Source organism: Balaenoptera physalus (assembly GCF_965194825.1).
Source record: "Balaenoptera physalus genome assembly, chromosome: 12".
In the NCBI taxonomy this organism is placed as follows: Eukaryota; Metazoa; Chordata; class Mammalia; order Artiodactyla; family Balaenopteridae; genus Balaenoptera; species Balaenoptera physalus.
In genome coordinates, this window is record NC_138897.1 from 24,011,087 (window position 1) to 24,022,022 (window position 10,936).

Consider the following 10,936-nt stretch of genomic DNA (forward strand, 5'->3'; position numbering starts at 1 on the left):
TGGAAAAATTATCAGACACAGAATGTAAGACAACTATAGTTGCTATGCTTATGGAGATAGAAGTTGGGCTTAAAAATTTCAGAACAAGGAACCAGGACTATATAAAGTAACATTAAAGATTTGAAAAAGAGCTAAAAATTCTAGAACTGAAATTCAGTAACTGAAATTAAGAAAGAAACAGATGGATTTAACTGCAGATTACATACAGTTGAAGAGACATGGTGGGACTTAGAAGATAGGTCAGAAAAACGACCAGATGTAGCTAGGAGATATAAAAAGTATGGAAAAACAGAAGAGAGGCTAAGAGATATAAAAGTTAGCAATAAGTTTAAGGTAGCAAAATTACCTTATACCCCAAAGTTCTCCCAGTAACAGGCAATAGAGTTCAGAGGAAGTTGCTAATTTTCCTAAGCCCAGCTCCCTCGAAGACCAACTACACAACTGAGGCAGGTCACTGTAGCAAAGATCCAGAGGTAGTACGACAGCGGTTAAAAGTTGCAATATTGTGATTTATAAGAAATATGTATTTGGCCATTCAGATGAACAAAATATGTTTCTCATATATATGGTCTTCACATCACAGCTCCCAAAACCCTTGGAATTTCCTAAGCAATAAGTGCAATGGCAATATCTTTTGTTATAATATTTGGTCTCTCGTCCTCAGTTCCTGAAATTGCTCTAGAGCCGAAAAGGTGAAATGGGTGTCTTGGTATCCATAACAAGCCCCACTCCACCACACCTGGGTTTATATTAATGAAGTGGCTTTTGGAAAGTACATAGGGATGGGGGTTGGTTGCCAGGGGAACCAACCATGGAAAGAGGGATGGAACTTTCAGTTCCACCCCCTGATTTCCAGGTTGGGGCAAGGAGCTGGAGGTTGAATCAATTGCCAATGGCCAATGATTTGATCAATCATGCCTTTGTAATGAAGCCTCCATAAAAATCCAAAAGAAGGGGTTCAGAGAGCTTCCAGGTTGGAGAAAAAGAACGCTTCCACATGCCACCGTGCTGGGCCCCAAACTCCACGAGGACAGAACCTCCTTTGTTCAGGTCCTCGCCCTGGGTATCTCTACATCTGACTATCGATTTGTATCCTTTAATATCCTTTGTCATAAACAAGCAATCTAGTGAGTAAATGGGTTTTCCTGAGTCTGTGACCACTCCAGCAAATTAATTGAACTCAAGGAGGGAGTCATGATTTATAGCCAGTTGGACAGAAGCACAGGTGACAACCCAGCTTGCGACTGGAACTGGAGGGCAGCCCTGTGGTTCTGAGCCCTTAACCTGTGGGATCTGACTCTATCTCAGGTACAGAGTGTCAGAATTGGGTTGAATCGTAGGACACCCAGCTGGTGTCACAGAGAATTGCTCGGATGTGTGGGGAAAACGCCACATACACTGGAACTGGTGATCAGAACCCTTTTAAAAGTATATGTGACTATGGTTATTTTACCTTTCTGTGCTTCACTCTCCTCATATAGTAAAACAGTACCCACTTCACAAGGTAAGGATTGAGAATTAATGCCTGGGAAGCACTGAATAAGTACTCACTGTATGCTGCCTGGTACCAAGGGGATGGAGCTCCCCGTCCACCCGAGCTCACTTCAGGAACGGAACAGGCAGCTCCATCACTGCGACAAAAAGAGCTCAGCCTGAAACACAGCCCTTGAAGTGTTGGAATTGTGGAATGGTAGGGTTAGATGGAACTCTTCATAAAATATCCATGTGGGGGAGGGAGGGTAAATAGATAATTAACAAAAAATACAAACAGGGTAACAATCCTACAGAGAAATGTTTAGCCATGTTGGTAACCAAAATGAAAACAACCATGACATATTTTCCATCTTAAATAAATAATTAAAAAAATAAAAGACCCTATGTTGTCAATGATGTGGTGAAATCATTTCCAGTTCTAGAAAGCAATTTATTAACATGGTGCTTTCCACACTTGGTAGAGTAATTTCACTATCTGGGAATGTTTACTAAGAAAACAATCCGAATTGTAGAAGAGTATAGGCACAAAACTACGCACTGCAATGACACAGTAGTCAGAAATTGGGAGCAAATAATGTCCACTAGTAACAAAATATTGTGATAAGTTAACAGGCTTCCAAAGTACTGAATTATGTAGTCATTAAAAATTATGTTTACAAAGAGTTTGTAATAACATGGAAATTGTTTGTTATAATATTAGCTGAAAAAAGCAAGATAAAAAGTTAAAATTATATGTACAGTATGATCTGAATTGTGTTTTAAAATGAGCTGAGAAAAAAACACTAAAAATAAACATAGCACAATATGATCAGATCAATCACAGGTAGAATGATTATTTTCATTCATCTTGCTACTTTCAATAATGAATCTGTATTACTTTCCCAAATAGGGAAATAAATGTTTCATTCTAACTATTTACTGTAAAAACAATATAAAAGAACATTAAAGGAAGTTAAAATAATTTTTTCAAAATTTTTATTGAGATATAACTGACATATTACATTATATTAGTTTCAGGTGTAAAACAATGATTCTATATTTGCATGTATATCGCAAAATGATCACCACAGTAAGTCATCGCCACACATAGTTACAATTTTCTTCTTGTGATGAGAACTTTTAAGATCTACTCTCTTAGCAACTTTCAAATATACAATACAGTATTGGTAACTATAGTCACCGTGCTGTACATAGAAAGTTTTATAAAATAATCTCATGCCACTAATCTAACTGTCCCAGTTTTCCCTCAGTGCTATCTGTATGCACACACACCTTGGGCATAGATGTAATCAGTCTGAATCAATGATTAGTTCTATCAGGATTAGATGACCTGGAAAGGAGACAAGTTATCAAACTCTTTTTCCTCCTGGCTCTTCCTCCACCAATATTCACCTGGAAAGATGGAAAGGTACCCCGGTGGCATGAGTATCAAAGGGAACAGGACAAACTCCGGACTCCTAGCCCAGCCTCAGCACTGACCTCTGTGCAAACCACCTAACTTCTCTCAGCCTCAGTTTCCCCATTTACACAATGGGGCAAGGAGAGCTGGTCACTGATTCCCAAGATCCCTTGCAGGTCTAAGCTCTGTGATGACGTGTAGATTTGATCCCAAATCTCCGAATTGATCTTGACTCTTGAAAAGTTTTATAAAAATCAAATCACTCTAAAGACAAATGGAAAACTACTAATTTTTTAAAGAATCCCTCCTACAGCAAATTTTCCAATAGAGAGTCTTTATTTTTGTTAAATCTAGACAATGGCATATTGGCCGATCAGTTTCACGCACAGCAGGCACATTTAGATACTAATCATAGCACCTTCTCTTCGTCCTTGAAAATAGGTCCGTTTAGACTAAGGAAAAAGATTGTGAATGAATGAAAAGTCTGAAATATAGAGGCCTTTTGTGTGGTTGTTTCATTATTTTAAGTTTTTGAGTACTTGAGTTAGTTGCCCACCCTGCCCGCAAAAGGTATTTCCTATCTGGCCTGTTTCAATGAAAGGAAAAGTCTCACCCCACGCTTGGGTATTCCAAAATAGAAGTTTGAATCAATGAAATCTGTACACTTTTCCAATACCATTACAGTGACTTGAAAAAGAGTTTCACTCGCTTTTGGAAGCAATAACTTGGGCACTAGGCCAACATCACTCTTACAAGGTTCATTAAGTTACTTCCATCCACTAGAAGAACTCAAGGATCCTGCTGCTAAACTTGAACTAACCATGCCCCTTGTTCCATCCTGCGAAGAAGGTGATGATGCTGGCGCTATGAAAGTTCTACTTCTGAAGGCAGATATTAACAGAAGTACCAGCTACCCTGTATTTAACGATTCTATTTTGATCCCTGCGCTCTACTGAAGTCAAGTCTTTGAGAAGCTTCTCTTAGCTCTTGACAGTCAAGGGTAGAAGAAAGCCTCCACTTTCCCGTTCCTGCAGCCACAGCTGTGCTGTCACTCCTCAAAACGATGCCCAGAGGCAGCTTCACCTGAAGCAAGTGAAACTGAAACCTCAGAACCCCTCCCAACGCTGGGGAGGGGCTCTAGCAACCCCACGTTCACCTGGTTATTTCGTCTTTTTCTTAAAGAGGACTCCTCAGAACCGGATCCTCGCCTACTTCCCTCCCCCACTGCTGCCCAGTGGGCTGGGCATGACCCTGTGGGTAATCCCGGTTGCCAATGGTGGTCCTACTACCTGCATTCCTAGTATATAAATCAAACACATGCTAGGGGATGAATTTGAGAGGTTTGGTGTTTTTTTTGGGGGGGGCGGGGGAGGGTTGTGGTGGTGATTGTTGTTTTGTCTCCAAAGATTGCCTTATTGTGATGACCAGATTAGGATATGTGTCCTGACAAAGGATGTTTATTCTGATTTATGAAATTATTCATACGGAAATTCCACAACGTATAGTACACACTTACCAAGTCACCTGTCTTGCCAACCAAGTTACATCAGAGAAGCCCTCTCCCAGAAAAGTGGGAATGGTTACACAGCACGATACAGAGCAACCAGAACCCCTCAGAACAGCTGTTCACAATCAGGGGTGACTCTGCTCCCCAGGGGACATCTGGCAATAACTGGGGGCACTTCTCATTGTCACAACTTGGGGAGGGGGTGTGGGGTGCTACTGGCATCTAGTGGGTAGAGGCCAGGGCTGCTGCTAAACATTCTACAATGCACAGGTCAGCTCCCCACGACGAAGAATTATCCAGCCCACAACACCAAGAGTGCCCAGGTTGAGAATCCCAGCCTTAAAATAATGGCACCTGTAGGGAAGGAAGCAAGGATTCTGTCTAGAAAATGATTAATGTTTAAAGAACAGAGCGAGTGAAGGCCAGGTTGACAGGGAGCTCAGGCAGAGCTGCTCTCTGACCTCAACCACCATGCTACGGTAAGAAGCAATGAAGGCTCCAGACTTCTATGGATTGTGGCACTGCAGAGACCCTTGTCAAGAGGGCCTACGTGAGGAGGTGGGAGCATAATTTCAGGAGCACCAGGAAAGGCGCTTCGCCTACCCAGGTACCTCCACTACCCACTTGTCTACGCTTGAAATCTTCTCATGGTGGGCAAAGCCTTCCCTTCCATAATGAGGCTTAAAGTGCAAGGACCCCTGGAAGAGAGAACAGTGACTTACATTCATATTCAATAGAAAGTGACTGATGACAGATTGGTTTTGCCCCTCGTTTTTATACAGTGAAAGGCTTTGGGCAGCTGAAAGTGGTGGAGAGGAAGAGAGGCCAGGCCCTGACGAGGTAGGGAAAGGGGGAAGGAATGGGCAATCCAGGGTTCTGGAATAAATGTCACCTACTCTATAGACTATGTAGGATCCTGTAGGCAGGGAAGGATGCAGGGGAAAAAACCAAAGTCACATTCTTGGCCTTGAAGAAGATTACAATACAGTTCAGCTCAGGTGAAAAAACTTTAGGAATGTTTCAAGGAATGGTAGGGATGCAGTGCTATCCCTGCAGCTGGAACAGGAGACAAGGGTCCTCAACAGCTGTGGGAATCACAGTGGACCCCAGACTGTGCTGGGTGAAGCCCCTACCTGACACCTAGCAAAGTCGTGGACACAGAGTTAAATGCTCGGGCAGTGCTTCTTTGTTGAATGAATGGAAACTCTTTCAGATGAATAGCTATCAAATTCCTAAAGTGCTCTAAAGATGGTTTGTTTTCTATCACACTTTCGCTTACAACCTTTCCCTCAATTTGGGAGGGAGGTCTTTGTTCGTCTTCTTTTCCTATCTGAATCCTGTTCCATCTTGCAAGGCCACTTTATGTTTTCTCTGTACATTCCTGATTTTGGCCTTTTTTTCCTCCCTCTTCTTATACGTACAGGGCCTCCAAGTCATTCATCTAGTGCTTACCATATTTCCTAGGTATCTTTCATAATGGGGCTACTTCCAGAAAAGACTTGAGGGGAGCTTTCAGGTTCATAACAAAAAAAATAACGCAGTGCAGAATTTAAAAGAAAAAAAAATTTAAGGGAGATCAGAAATAAATTGGGAAGAAAAAGATCGTTGTACCAAGAAGCTAGGATAAAGCACTTACTAGGAATTGATGGAGGCCAAGTTAAAAAGATAACCATACTAGACATAGAGCAAGTTCTCGCCGTCTGATGAAAGGAAAGGCACAATTCCATGAGGACAGAATTTTGTTTTCGACATTCAATTCTGGGAGGAATTTGCTCCTGGCTTTTCATGTATGCTGCCCAAGCAGTTTACGGGTTTATCTGAAGAACTCCTACTAGACTACAATCCTACCAACTAGACTACATTTCCTTGATAACAGCCTATATATAACAACTATTTGTCAAGAGGCTGAGGACCAATGGTTTTCTTGCCAATCTGGATATTCCAGCATGTCTCAGGATCCCAGGAGTATCAGAGTAATAGAGTCATCTAATCTCTTAGTAGGTAGGACCCTCAGACCATTTGATTTTGCCTGTAGGTCCCCAGACACCACAATGATGGGATTTTAAAGCCACTCTCAACCCAGTCACCAGTTTGGAGCTAGCGGCTGGCAGGTCCATGCGGGCCCTATCTTCATGTCCCCAACCCCCCGCCCTCCTGGTTTAATTGATTGTCTTTTGTCTGTCTTTCTGTCCCTACCACAGACTCTCCACCCTTTGAGTGTCAAGGCTTTGCCTCATTAACCTTTGATTCCCTGCAATAACTAGCATGGTGCTTTGCACAAAGAAACTGCTTCCCTTTTTTTTTTTTCAATGTGAGGAAACTGAACTGGAAAGAGGTCCCAGAGTAGCCTTTTCATTATTCTGCCCTGCTCCCCTGTGAGAAACCCTCAAGCTGTAGTGTAGAAGACCAGCTCTTCCTAAACCACACAACAAGCTGTCTGGAAAGGTTAAAATGCAGGTTACTAAAGGAATTGAAGGGTTCGAAGACATATTCTGGCTTCCTTGCCTCCATATCCCCTCTCTCAAAAGATACACTGGGCAAACCTTCAGAAAAAAAGCGGGGAAAAAAACCCAGCTTGTACTCAGTAGATGCTCAGTAAATATCTATTAAAATAAGGTCAGAGCACAGGTGCCTTGAACACTGTAAGTACTCAATAAAAATCCTCTAAACTGAAAAGTTTGTAACACATCTGTTTTGCACAGGGTAGGTGCTCCATAAATATCTTTTAAATTAAGATAATCGTAGGGTTGCTGCCTTGCACATAGTAGGCCCCTATAAATGGCTATTAAATTGAATAGAAGCAGACACTCACTCCTTAGAGAACCTGGGCAGAGGTGACATTAATCAAGTCCCAGGCACAGATCCATGAATGGAAATGCGCGTCTCGAGATAGCGTTTTCGAGAGTGCTGGAGAGGCGTGTGACGGCGCGCGGCCGCGGCGGACACCCCGCTCTTTAGCAAGCAGCGGACCCGCTGCCAGATCCCGAGCATTGATTAGCTATCGGAATCTCTTCCCCACCCAGGGGCGGGAAACAGCCGCCGCCTCCAATTGTCACTTTGGGGTTGCACCTGGAGCTTCCGCCAGGGTCCCCTTCCCGGGGCATCCGCCCGCCCCGGCTTCTCCCCGGATTCCGGAGAGTTACGGGCAGAACAAAAGCAAAAAAGCCAGCCGGGCTTCCGATTGCTTTTCTGATGGAGAGCAGCCGGGTAAGAGGCTGGGGGAGCCCGCCCGGGACCGCGCTGTGATGTCAAACCCGATTCTCCGCCCGTAGCCGCCCGCTCTCCCCGCAGATTCGGGTTTGAGGTTACCCAGCGGGAAAAGCGGCGGAGCTCCCTCCCTCCCCGCTCTCTCGGGCTCTCCGAGCCTCCTCCCTGGGGCCGCGAAGGGGCAGAGTGTGAGCCTCGGTGGGGTGGGGCGTAGGGGGCGCTATATTAACCCTTGAAAAAGACAGGAAGGAGGCTGGAGGAGAGGATGCTAGAGGACTGGGGCAGACCCCATCACTGAGATCCGAATCTGAACTGGCAGTGCGAACAGCCCCTCGGCTCCCCAAAACGCACCAAACTGTCCTTGGGGATGGGGTCCCCTCGCGGCGTCCGGTCCCTGTAGCCTCTTCCCCTACACCTCCCGCCCCGGGGGAGCCCAGCGGTAACATTCACATCCAAATCGCCGATCCAGGGTCTACACAGGCGCGCGCAGTCGGCGGAGCAAGGGGTCACAGAGGGCGGCCGAGTCGATCCCACGGGAGACGTCCCACCGCTCGGAAACTCGCTAGTGTGAAATTTGCTGGGGGTTTTGTTTAGGATTTTTTTTTTTTTTAAGGTGAAATGGGGCTGCAGAGGGAGAGGGGAAGTATCATTTCTTCCTTTCTCTCCAGCTTCTCCGGAGCCCGTGGAACTCCGAGAGGAGCAGGCAGCCGGGAGAAGAAAGAAAGCAAAGGGGGAGCCACTTACCCAAAGCAGAGCCCGAGAGCGCGGCGGCCCGGGAGCGAGCGGCGCCTTTGTCTGCGGTCGCGGCGCCGGCGCGCTCGGCTCGGCTGGTCCCAGCCCCGGCGCGCTGCAAGCTCCGGCGGGCGCCGGGACAGCCCGGCTCGCGGCTCCTGCTCCGGCTCCGGCTGCGGCTCCGGCCCCAACCCGCGCCCGCACCGCCCAGTGCTCGCCGCTGAGGCTCCGCCCCGAGCCGGGCCCCGCCCCCGGCCCGCCGGGCCCCCACCTGCTGCGGCGGCGGGCGCGGGGGAGCCCGGCCTTTGGCGGCAGGGGTGGAGCTGCCTCCCCCGCGCGCCCCGCTTCCTTCTCCTGCAGCCCCGGGGCCGCTCGGCCGCGCTATTCCGGAGCCGAGCGCGTGCAGTGTAGACGGGCCTTCTCCGACCCAGCCCCCTCGGAGGCAACCTCACCTGGGGTGCCGGGCGCCCGCGTTTTCTGAGTCTAGCCCAGGTCCCGGGGTAGCCTGGCCTTCCAGCCTGGGCGCAGGCTCCCCAGAGTCCTCCCTCACCTTTGAAGCTCGTCCTCACTCCTGCCCACGGGAGGGGACCCTTCAGGCTCTGCCCGGGAGGGATGGGGCGGCGGGAAGCGGAGTGCTCCTGCGCCCCGGCCGAAACCCCGGCCTCTGCCGGGTCCGCCCCGCTCTGCTGCAGCGGCCGGAGGCGGGGACGCCAGGGAGGAGAAGTGGCCGGCGGGGACCGGGTGGCGCGGGAGGGGGGAACTGACGAAGGTCGAGGGGGCGCAGAGCGCACGTGCACGGGTGCAGAGCCTGGCGCCCGGGGTGTGAATCTGTGCTCATTTGCACGGCCGAGATAAAACTAACAGAAGGGAAGCAACACTTAGGAAGCCAGAGAAAAGGAAAGCAGAAGCCACTAGACCCGTAACACTCACTGGTAATAATTAGTGTTTAGGTGGTGCCTTCTGGCAAATCCAAAGTCGTCCACACCGATTAGGGGCGTCACTTAATGCGTGCACCGCAGTGGAATGGTTGAGAGCCGATTTTCTAGGCAGAGAAAAATATAACCTAAATATTGTATAATGAGGTCACTAGTGGCTTTAGCTGCCCATGAGCCCTCCCTTCTCCCAACTCCCAAAGCATTCAGTGCGAGAACTCCACTTTGACACTTCGTAGGGTCTGCTATATACTCTGGTTATTTCTGCTTCACACCCACCTTTACTTCCAGGGCCTCATACAATTCCAGGTTTGTAATAGTCACTGAAAAACTGTTGAAAGAATTAATGTGTGAATCATATAACTGTGCTCATTGTAACGTGGGCAAAAACATAAAAATTTTCAGTTGTGGGATCATATTGGAAAATGCATTAAGTGGTTAGAACAGTGATGTGAAGGGTAATAAATGGTAGCTGTAATTATTGTGTAGATACAATTGGTATTAATTATATGTATGTAGGTAATAGGTTTAGGATTAGATGCTAAATTAGAGACAGCAGTAATCTGGACCTTCATTAACATCAGGCTAAGGAGAGAGTGTGTAACAAGCAGATGTGTGTACATCAGTGGTAAGACATTCCAATGTATCTTCCCCAAAGAGAACATTTTAACATTTTGCTTCTTTAATTTTCATTACAAATAAGTATTATCAATTGAGTGAGTATGCATAAGTATGAAATGTTCTTGTGTTGATTTATTCATTTTTATAACATGTTTCCTAGGAAGGAAGAATAAGAGGCCTCAAGGATGCTCATTTTATCCCAAAAAGCTGGAAGGGCAAAAGTCCCACCACAGTAAACCCACTGGGGCGAGGGCCTGGTGGGCCTGAAGAGGCTGACCAGGTTGACCCCAGGAAAGCTCAGTCTCCCTCCTGGGTGTTTTAGATCAGTGTCTTGGGTCTGTGAAACTGCTCTGGGAGCAATGCGCTTGTCCACATGAGATAATTTATCTCCTCCATTTGGCAACTGGGAAAATGTAATTTTCTCTGTGTGATGAGCATGAGTGAATGGCTCATGCATAGTGAATCGCCATCCTCCAAATCGTGGGACAAGGGTGTGAAATATGCATTTTAATATTAGAGTCCATTACTGCACAATGCCAGGGGAATGAGTGGGAACTAGGCACCCTCCATCACATTTATATCACATGGTGTCATTCTCCTGTGGATGCTGCTATCAAGAAACAGGTTGTTCCTTATTTTTACCCCAAGAGAAGACTCCTAAAGAAACAGCTGGCCTAGGTAGGGGTAAATCAGCAGAAAATAACCATACAGAGCTTAGGGGTTGGGAAGGTCACCAGGTCATTTTGGACTTCTTTTTTTCTGGGGGGGAAGAATGTACCAGCATTTCTACACTGCCTATGACTAGATACTACAAGCTGTACCTAGGTGGCTAAGCCAGGGTGCCAATGTCTGTGGTGGTCCTGGAGGGCACAGGCAGGGAGTAGCCACATCGATCAGGAAAATGCCATGCCTGCCTTGCTGAGGGTGGATAGATATAATTTTTAAAAATATTGTGGCTATAGACTGAATGTTTGAGTCTCCCCAAAATTCTTATGTTGAAATCTAATCCCCAATGTGATGGTGTTTAGGGACTTTGGGAGGTGG

At 46.7% G+C, this 10,936-nt stretch overlaps 1 protein-coding gene across 3 annotated transcripts in view; it reads right to left on the reverse strand.

The window, feature by feature from the left end:
* Nucleotides 1–9,021, reverse strand: part of MAPK4 (mitogen-activated protein kinase 4) — a 180,417-nt gene extending 171,396 nt beyond the window's left edge. Inside the window, exon 1 of one of the 3 annotated variants that reach the window (XM_082416592.1) lies at nucleotides 8,890–9,021. The gene's annotated coding sequence lies outside the window, so the exon portion shown is untranslated. Of the gene's footprint in view, nucleotides 1–8,351; nucleotides 8,528–8,610; nucleotides 8,673–8,889 lie in introns of those variants that run through there. The other 2 variants (XM_082416594.1, XM_082416591.1) reach the window with 2 other exon arrangements.
* Nucleotides 9,022–10,936: the final 1,915 nt, after the last annotated feature.